This window comes from Ursus maritimus, unplaced genomic scaffold (assembly GCF_017311325.1).
Source record: "Ursus maritimus isolate PB19 unplaced genomic scaffold, ASM1731132v1 scaffold_14, whole genome shotgun sequence".
NCBI lineage: Eukaryota > Metazoa > Chordata > Mammalia > Carnivora > Ursidae > Ursus > Ursus maritimus.
In genome coordinates, this window is record NW_024423786.1 from 48,597,555 (window position 1) to 48,608,348 (window position 10,794).

The following is a 10,794-nucleotide window of genomic DNA, read 5'->3' on the forward strand; positions in this document are numbered from 1 at the left end:
GCTTACCAGTGAATCTTTTGCGATTTTTCTGATAGATAATCCTTAAATCTTCAAATCTGGTGCTGCAGGAATGTGCATTTTGTTTACCTGGTGGATTTGACGCAAGATACTGTTAGCTGCTGTTTATTAAACTGTTACTGTGTTCCAGAAGTTTATCTCTGCAACCCTTACAATAATAGTCTGATGTTTTAGATTTTATTGTCTCAGTTACAGGCAAAAATGGATTTTGAGAATGATTGGCAGTTTTATGCCCCACCCCTAGCCCCTCTCGCTGGTAAGAGACCAGATTCAAACCACATTCTCCAAAACGTAGGTATCAACATCAGTGTCCTAGTCATTGCCTGACGGGCGACAGCGCCCTCCACGGGATTCCTGCTGCCTCTCCCACATGGACACTGACAGGTGTCCCAGAGAGCAGCTCCGCCTCCTTACCAGTGAATTGGAGCAAAATTCCAACCCCTTGCCTTGGCCCGCAGCCCAGCCCCTGCCCAACATTGATCTTTCACCCACAGCCTCCCCCAATCCCTGTTCTCCCTTCCTCCCAGGTCTGGCTGCTTCTCAAGCACACTGAGTTTGCTCCCACCTCAGGACTTGTGCACATGCCTATTCAAATCTCTTGCCCATTTTTAAGTTGGGTTGTCTTATTATTGAATTGTTAAGAGTTCCTTGTAAATTCTGGCAGTAAGTTCTCAGATACATGTTTAGCAATATTTTCTCCCAGTCTGTGGCTCCTCGGGTGCCAATTATTATTGTTGGTATTAAGACATTATTAGTAGTAAGGGATATGGGCCCAACTCTAAAGGCCAGACCCGCCATGCTTTTAAGGAGCTTCCAGTTTTAGAGAGCACAGGTAACTGATTCAAGGTGATACTGCACAAACTGTAAAGGTCATGATCAAGAACAGCAACGGTCAAGATTTTTTATTGCAAAGACTTCTTGGGGCTCGGCGCAGACGAACTGAAATCTAAGAATTAACGCAGAGACTGCTCCATTCCCTCAACCCATGTAGGGCCCGGGGTCCTCCCACATAGGCAGACACACGCACACAGACCACCCCCAACCGCGGACGACGCCGGCTGCTCACGCAGCCTCTGAGACAGCACAACCGCCGGTTAACGGCCCGCTCTGCCCCGCGACGCGCGCGTTCTCAAAAAGAGGCGGAACCAGGGGCACGTGATGCAGCACGTGCGCTGGAGCCGGGCTAACCGGGGGGCGGGGCCAGCGCGTGCGCAGAAGGGTCGAAGGAGGAGGCGGGAAAAGACAGGATGGAGCGACAGGGAGTAAGCGGCGCTTGTTTTTCTTCGCGCGGCGGGCGGCGGGCGGCGGGTGGACGGGCGGATGGGCGGACGGGCGGGGAACGGCCGCGATCTTGGGCTTCCCTGGCGGGCCCGAACCCGTCCGCTTGTCTCTTGCCATCGGGGCCACCCCTCTTCTGGCCGGGTCCCGATATCCTGACTGACTGACCAGGCCCTGACTGACGGACGGGACTGTGTGACCGACACACCGACAGCCCGCACCAGAAGGACAGACTCCACGCATGGCGCGTGACAGGAGCAGGGTAGAGAAAGGCTCAGATATCCATGCGCCTCACCCTTTTCTTATCTTCTTTTTCTCCTACCTCTTCTCCTTCTTCGGAGGACTCGAGCCGGCGCACACACCAGTTAGGAGCCCAGCGCCCCCCCTGGCCCCCTGCCCTCACCCCAGCCCGTCCAGGCCTCCCCGCCTCTGTACGCCGGCGCTCCAGGCGCAGGCCCCTCCCACCACACGTCCCCCTCCTCGTGGTGCCGGTCCCCGCCCCACACGCCTCTCCTGGGGGTCCCCGGCCTAACGCAGCGGCACACGGAGGTGCCCGGGGTCGAAGGGGCGGTAGGAGGGGATCTGACCCCTTCTCGCCTTTCCCCCTCTGGCCTCTCAAGCGCTGGCTGTGCTCACAGGTGGACATGCCCCACGTAGAATGCAAGGACCAGGAGCCACAGCTGCTGGGGGAGAGCAAGGAGCGGCAGCAGGGCGAGGAGAGCCGCGAAGATGAAGCTGGTCGGGGGTCAGCTAGGTGAGGAAGCACCCTGCGCGACGGGTCCACACAGACCCTTGGGTCCTTCTCGTTCACCCGGTTCTTCCACGAGACTCTGCCAGTGTCTGTTCTGGGTGCATTTGTTCCGCGTACTGGTTGGGCATCTGCCATGTACAGATGGGGGGACACAGCAGTGAGCTGACACTCTAGAGGAGGAGACAGACTGTGAACTTGGGCATATATAGTAGTCAGGAGATGCTAATGCTGGGGGGGGAGGGGGTTGGAATAGGGAGAGAGTGCCAGTTTAGATCAGAGGGTTAGGGATGCCTTCGTGGAGGAGGTGACAAGTGAACCATGAGGGTAGGCGGAACTATGCTCTAGACAGAGGAACAGCACCTGCAAAGTCTGGGAGGAGGACTGTGCGGAAGAGCCAAAGAGGGTGACAGTAAGAGATACAGTCAGACAGGTAATGGGACATTGGGTGTTAATTACCCATGGAAAGGTCTGGAATAGAGCAACATGGCAAGGACTGTTGTTAATAAAGTTTTATTGGAATGTAGCCACACTTGTCTATGGCTGCTTCTGCAGAGTCAAGTGTTTGCAGCTGAGACTACAGAACCTACAAAGCTGAAAAGATTTGCTATCTGGCCCTTTATAGAAGTTTGAAGTCCTCTGGACTAAGGTATTAAAAGCCTCCCTCTGGCTTCCATGTAGAGAATAGATTGTCGAGGGCAGGAATCGAAGCTGGGAACCAGTGAGGAGACAATTGGAATCATCTAGGTGTAAGATGACTCCAACTTGGCCCATGGTAGAGATGATGATAAGCTGGATTCTGGATATATTTAAGAAGGTAGAACTGACAGAAATTGCTAATGGATTAGTTGTTGGAGTTGAAAGAGCAGCCTCAAGGATGACAAAGTTTTTGTCTTGCAGATTTATTTATTCACCAAATATTTCTTGAGAGTCTGCTTTGGCCAGACACTGATGCGGAGCATGCAGCAGTGAACAAATCAGAACTTCTGATCTCTTGGAGCTTTCTGTCACTTAGCAGTACGCACTTAAGGTTCTTCTATATCTTTTCATGGCTTGATAGCTCATTTCTTTTTAGTGCTGAATATTATTCCATTGTCTGGATGTCCCACAGTTTGTTTATCCATTCATCTACTGGAGGACATCTTGGTTGCTTCTGGGTTTTGGCAATTCTGAATAAAGCTGCTGTAAACATGTGCAGGTCTTTGTGTGGACTTAAGTTTTCAGTTCCTTTGGGTAAATACCAAGGAGCACCATGGTTTGATCATATGATAAGAATATATTTAGTTTCGTAAGAAACTGCCAAACTGTCTTCCAAAGTGGTTGTGCCACTTTACATTCCTGTCATCACTGAAGGAGAGTTCCTGTGGCTTCACATCCTCATCAGCACTTGATGTTGTCAGTGTTTTGGATTTTAACCATTTTAATAAGTGTGTAGTAGTATCTCGTTGTGTTAATTTGCAGTTTCCTGACGTGATATGAAGTTACACATCTTTTCATATGCTTATTTATCATCCGTATGTCTTTTTTGGGGAGGTGTCCAGATTTTTTGCACCTTCTTTAATCAGGTTGTTTGTATCCTTATTGTTTCTAAGCGTTCTTTGTATATTTTAGGTACTTGTCCTTTATCAGGCATGTGTTTCACAAAGATTTCCTCCCAGTTTGTGGTTTATTTTCATTCTGTTAACAGTGTCTTTTGCAGAGCAGAAGTTTTTAATTTTAATAAAGTCCAACTTACCGATTTTTCTGTTGCTATTATATCTAAGACGGTCCTCTAGATTTTTTCCTATGATATCTTCCAGGAGTTTGATATCTTTGTGTTTGACATTTAGGTCTGTGCTACATTTTGAGTTAGTTTGTGTGAAAGTATGAGGTCTGTGTCTCATTTTTTTGCCCTCTGCTGTCCAGTTATTTCAGCACCATTTGTTGAAAAGACTCCTTTCTCCATTGAATTTTCTTTGCTCTTATGTCAAAGATCGGTTGACTATATATGCGTGGGTCTATTTCTGAGCTCCCTATTCTGTTCCATTGATCTATTGTCTGTTCCTATACCAGTACCACACTATCTGGATCACTGCAGCTTTATAGTAAGTCTTGAGATCAAGGAGCATCAGTCCTCCAACTTTGTTCTTCTACTTCAACATTGTGTTGGCTATTCTGGGTCTATTGCCAAGCTGATTTTCTTTAAAAAAGAGAAATAGACAATCATAATAACAATAAGATAATGTGATTTCAACTGGTGGCAAGTGCTGTGAAGAAACAAAACAGAGTAAGGAGCAACTAGAGTGATAGGGAGTTTAGAGTAGTTAGAGAAGAGCTCTAAGGAGGTTACGTGACAAAGAGCAGCCAGGAGGCCTCAGGGGGTCCAGATATGCCAGGCAGAGTAGAAGTCTCTGAGGTATGTATAAGCTTGGTGTTCTCACAAAACAGTCATAAGGTCAGCATATCAGCATTGTGATTGGCAGCAGGGGGATACCCTGAGTCCACCAGACAGATGCACTTATACCATCCCGGTGCTTCCATCTGACTGAGAGGCAGATACTGAACAAGTACTGACACAGAAGAGATTGGGGTGCTGGGAAAACGTTTCCCCTGGGGGCAGCCAGCCCCGAATGGGGAGCCAGAGACAGCGCCCTTGAAGAAGCAATGCTGAATCAAACGGTAAGGGAAAATGGGTGTTGAGTGGCCATGGGGGTGGGGGGAGGGGCTTAGAAGAGTTTATGCAAAGGCCCTGTGGCTCAGGGAGCTGAAGGCAGGCTGGTGTGGCTGGGTATGGTTGTGAGTGCAAGAGGAGCACTAGACGGCTTGGCAGAGGCCAGGTCACAGGGCCTTTTGTCAGCTACGGACTCTTTTGGTAATAGCTTGAGATATAATTCACGTACTATACAATTCACCAACCTAAAACGTACAGTTCAGCTGTTCTTAGTACATTCACAGAGCTGTGCAGGCATTACCATAGTCAACTTTATAACATTTTCATTGCCCCAAAAAGAAACCTTGCACTCCTAACCATCATCCCCCAGTTTCTGCATCTTCCCCAGCCCCTGGTAACCACTACTTTCTGTCTCTATGGATTTGCTTCTGCTGCACATTTCATATAAGCAGAATCATACACTTATGTGGTCCTTTGTGACTGGTTTCTTTTACTAAGCATAATGTCTTCAGGGTTTATCCACGTTGTAACATATGTCAGAACTCCATTTCTCTATATGGCTGGATGATATTCTATATTATGGACTCACTATGTTTTACTTGTCCATTCATTGGCTGATGGACATTTGAGTTGTTTCTGCTTTTTGGTTCTTGTGAGTAATGCTGCTGTGAATATCCATGTACGAATTTTGGTGTGGACGTACATTTTCATTTCTCTTGGGTAGATACCTAGGAGAGGAATCACTGTGTCAGAGATGTGCCATGTTCTGGTTCCTGTTTTTAAAAGACACTGGCTTCTTTGTGGAGAACGGGTGGGAGGGGGATGAGTGGACATGGGGAGATCAGGTGGGAGGCTCCTGTGTGGGTAGGGTCTAGTGGGGCAGATGGAGAGAAACTCTTACGGGGGTGGGGCATCATTTAGTGAGGCATGAGGAAGGGGATGAGCCGAGGATCTCTCCCGGCTAGTGTGCTATCAAATAGTGAAAAGGCCAGTGTGTCAGGCATTGTGATTGGCAGCACGGATACCCCTGCTGTGTTGCGCTGGAGCCGGCTCCTCCCAGCTCACAAGAGCCATTTCTACACATCTCTTCCCAATATAGCATTTAGCCATTTTATGTTGGTAGCTTGAAATTGGCTATAGTGGGAGTCTGCACCATGGAAATTGGCAAACACTACAAATCACCTTTTTTCTCCCCCACGGAGAGCCACTTGCTAAATATTTACTAGCACACCACGTTCTCCCCACTTTGGCCTGGTTTCCAGCAGGTAATGGTTTCCGTGGCAGAGGCAAGAACATGAGTTCCATCTTGCCCTTATTGAGCTTGAGGTGACTGGGGACATGAGCATGAACACATCCAGCATACAGTTGGACTTGCTGACCTGGAACTCAGGGTGGGACAAGGGGCTGGAGATGGCACCGTGGGAGTCACTGCTGCAGTGGCAGCTGCAGGGTGAATGAGCTCACCTGGGGAAGGAGTGAGACAAGGCCAGGCTCAGGACAGGGCCTTGAGGACTCTAGGTATAAAGCCAGCTTCCCCTTATCTCCAGATTCCTCAGTTCTAAAGCAGGTTACAAGGTGGAGTGGTTTCTAGCTGCGTATTACCAATTGGAGACCAGAGAAAAGACTGCAGTTGTTTGTTTGATAACCTCCTCCTGCAAATAGGGTGTTTAGACCTGGATCTATCTAAATGGCAAAGAGACATAGACAATTGCATATCAAAGACTCTTCAAGTAGTTCCACTAAATATTTGGGCCGAAAAAACAGATGGATTAGAACCAGCGCAAGGGCCAATTAATAGGTCCAGCAGCAGACACTCAGCGACATGATTAAAATGTGAACACATTTTGGGAAAGAAAAGCAGAGGGTGAGGAGCGGGCTCAGTAGCTTTGATTCAGACCTTCCCCCTTCCTGGCTGTACTTCAGCAAAACCTCATTTCGCCCAAGCACCAGAGATTCTGTTGTGTTCCTCCTTGAATGTTTGATTAGCTTGTCTCCCCTCCTGGGACTGCCGCCTGCGGTGGTCATAAGTGGCTGGTGGATTGTTTACTTGTATATCTGTTAGAGGCCACGGAGGGAGGGCCCCACCAGCGGGCGGCTCTGGCTCATACGCCTGCCAATCACAGCTTTACCTGGAGCGAACAGATGGTCTCTTCACTTAGACCCATTTCCTCACCGTTCCCGGGCCCCCTGCCAGCATGGACCCTGCTAGAAGAAAACTATGTCCTAATCCTCGCAGCCGAATTAGGGACTCCTTAGAAGGACAGACCACAACAGATGAGTGTGGTTAAGTGTTCACAGCCCCCACCCCAAATCCCCCCTGGCCAACCCCTCCGTGGGGCCATGCACACTCGAGCCTGCTTTGTTGGGCCTACTTCCATTCGCTGGCCTCCATCCAGGGTTGGGCAACAGAAGCAGGCCTGGGAATGGGGGGAACCAGTGAAGAGGACATCGTGCATTTTGTTTATTAAAGTTAATTGGTGAATGCAGGCCCAGGGAAGCCTATGATTCATTAGCATCCTGATGAATATGCAGCTGCTGAGTATTAAGAAAAATGAAATGGAAAGAAAGAAATTCCCAAAGGAGAGGTTGGAAAAAATCAAGAAGCTCTCTGCAGACATCTGATGCAGGCCTTTGTCCCACAACAAAATTTGAATGAGATGAATTCAAGTGATTTTTCACCATTTGCATAGCTGCCATGAAAACCATTCCAGCCTCATCCCTGGAGCGAGAAAGGACTTTGAACTGTTAGCAACGCAAGCAGGTTGTGAGCAATTGCATAAAAAAGAAGCACCTGTTTTTATCATTGGTTTTAATTTCAGATCCTTACACTGTTGGGACAAGGCAACTGTGGGTACAAGGAGGTTTGTGGGTGGGAATGTTACACATGGCTCTGGAAGAAGTTCATGCCTTTAGGTATTCAGTGAATATTCGTGCTGCCTTTGGGATGCATAGATTGCCGTCCCCATCCTGAGCATGCATGGTGTCCTGGAAGGAACCAATGTATGTAAACCGTGGCAGTGTTGTGATTAATAAGCTGAGGTGCTGTGGGGGTGCACTAGCAGAAACTCTGAATGATGAAGTTGCAGGAAGGGAAAGTCATTTCAGGCAAAGGCTGATGGGTTTGGTGAAGTTGTGGAAGGTTCCAAATTGCTGGGAGTGGAGGGTGGAAAGGGAAGGTGGCAGCCAGGGCCATGGAAGGCCTTGTGTGCTGTGTGAGGAATTTACTTGCTCCTATGGCAGGTGGGTGCTCTCAGGCTGTCAGGCAGGTAGGACATCAGATTGCAGTTTCGAACGTCCCTAGAGACCGGGTGAGAAATGATAGATGTGGAGTTGCAAATGATGAGGTAGAGAGGAGATGATAGGTTTGGGAGACATTAAGGGGGTGGAAGGGAGGATTTTCCGACAGGATGTGGAAGACAGAAGCTGGACTCTAGGCTGACTTAAGTTTCTGGCATGGGAACCAGGTGGCTTTTGGTGTCATTCACAGAAGGGGAAGGAGGAAGGCGATGTTGGTATGCAAATTTGGAGTTTGAGATGCCTCTGCGACAGCCAAGTGGAGAGGGCCTGGTGGTAGTCAGATACATTGTTGGGAGCTCAGGAGACAGGTATGAGCAGAGGATGAACCTGGGTGTTGTGGAAGGTGGGTGGTAATGAAAGCCCTTGCTAGTCATTCATTCACTTATTCCACGCCCCTTTATTACTCCTATCGTGAGGCATAGGTATTATGAACATGAAAATGAGTGACACATGGCCCAGTCCTCCCAGAGACTACACGGTGCTGCTGAGGGGCAGGCACTGACACTGTAAGTGCTCTGTGCACGTAACTCAGCCAGGGAAGACTCTAGAAGAGGCAGGATATAGGCAAAAGGACTCCCAGGGCATTCTGGCTACAAAGGTGCCTTTGGGGAATGACAGGTTGCACATTGTGAGGTCGTGGGTGGGGGTTAACAGGAAAGGCCAGCAGGGAGGAGGTTTGGGGGTCCTAGCTTCAGAGCAAGGGTGTGAACGATGGTGTGAAGAGAAGAGAGCGAGGCCAGCAACAGAGACTGGGGACACCACGGGTTGGGAATGGCAGGGAAGGGTGGTCAGTAGCACCAGCTGCAGCCAGTAGGTCAAGGGAATTATGGTCTGAAATATCTCCCAGATGCAACTGGGGACCTTGGCAGGAGAGACGCTTCATTTGAGAACTGGGAACCAGTGTGCTGAGAAGAGGGTGAGAGGTGAGAAAATGTGCTCAGAAAGTGCCGGCAGCTCTTTCTAGAACAGCTACATGGCTGTGAAGGGGAGGAAAGAGGGAGGTGACTGGCTGAGGGATACCTGGTGTTTGAGGGGAGGGGTGTGTATGTGTGCTGTTTTAAAACTAAAACTGGGGATAACACGTCCTGGAATGGGCCAGCCCAAGGGAGAGGTCAAAGGTGTAAGAAGAGGGTGAGATGTGAGGGGAATGGGATTGGAAGCCCCACAGAGGCATGGAACCCTTCTCCTGCCTGCCAAATGGGGAGTTTAGAAAGAGGAAGGGTGGTTGTGGATCCATTTATGGTGGGGGCAGTGGAAGGAGTTATTGGCCTGCACTGTTTCTGTATCTGCTCAGGGTTGGGGGGGGCAGGTGTGCGGTCAGGAATACAATTATGTAGGTTTGGAATCAGAGGGAGGTGACCAGAGCACAGACAGAATGCCCAGTGACCTTGAGGATCCCCCAGAGGCTAGAGAGCTAGACTCTGCAGTGACCCTGTTCACAGGATCATTATTTCCTCCAGTGTCATTCAAGTTTCTACGTTTGAGAAAAGATACAACACTTGGTTATAGAAAGCCAGGGTGGGGTTTTGGTGTGGGTTTGACACAGGGGTGAAGGGAAGAGGGGCTGATGCCCCCAGATGAAGACTGTAGTGATAGAGCCCCTGGTTTAGGGGGCGCCTGGGTGGCTCAGTCGTTAAGCGTCTGCCTTCGGCTGAGGGTGTGATCCTGGCGTTCTGGGATCGAGCCCCATGTCAGGCTCCTCCGCTGGGAGCCTGCTTCTTCCTCTTCCACTCCCCCTGCTTGTGTTCCCTCTCTCACTGGCTGTCTCTCTCTGTCAAATAAATAAATAAAATCTTAAAAAAAAAAAAAAAAGAGCCCCTAGTTTAGGCTGAACAGGAGGGCAGTCAGTGCTTGAGGTCTCAAGGAAGTCAAACACCGGGTTTTCTTGAAACCCATGTCCACAATTCCATTATCATCATGCAAAGCATGGCTGTCTTTTTAAGAACCATCCACTTTGTTTTATTTTCCCATGCATCCAAATGGTATAAAAGTCTGAATGTTAAACTGTCAGTGTATGGGGTGGGGGGTGAGGTCTGGCTCAGTCAGTAGAGCATGGGACTCTTGGTCTTGGGGTGGTGAGTTCGAGCCCCACGTCAGGTGTAGAGATTACTTAAAAATAAAATGTGTGTCCCAGGTCTGAATTAATCTCCTTCTGCCTCACTTCCCTGTAGGAAAGGAGTAATCGCAGGCTAAGGAGCCATAATCTCCTTAGTGAACCTCTGTCCTGCAGTACAATGTCTTTTTACAAGAATGCTCAGAAAGGCTTTAGTTCATCTATTGTTTTCTAGCTGATGTAAGTCTTTGCTATGGATTATCTGCCTCAGAGACACACTTTCCCATCTTGATAAATGCACTGACCACATACATGTGTCTTGCCTTGGAGGCTGATGAACTTGCATGCTTTGTATGAGGCCAGAGGAGGGCGGAATAGATCAGATGGAAGGCGTCCTTCATTCATTCAACAAACAATGGAAGATTTACTATGTGGTGAGTGCTGGGAATTCGAAGATAAACAGGACACAGCCTTCTGGGGAGACAGGGATGTAAGCTGTGACAAGCATATGTAGTGATGGAGACAGGCACAGGGTCATGGACAGCTTCTCAAAGGAGGCACTGGTGTGGGCTAGGTCTCACAAGTCAGAGAGCAAGCACAAAGCCACAGAGGCAAGAAGCGATCTGGCAAGGAGTGTTCAAGGACCAGGGCACAGCTGAAATCTTGGGCCTGAGAACTTTCATGCAGGCAAGAGCTCTGGCTACCCAGGCTCTTGTGCTCAGGGATTTTACTGTGTTTGTATCCCGAGCC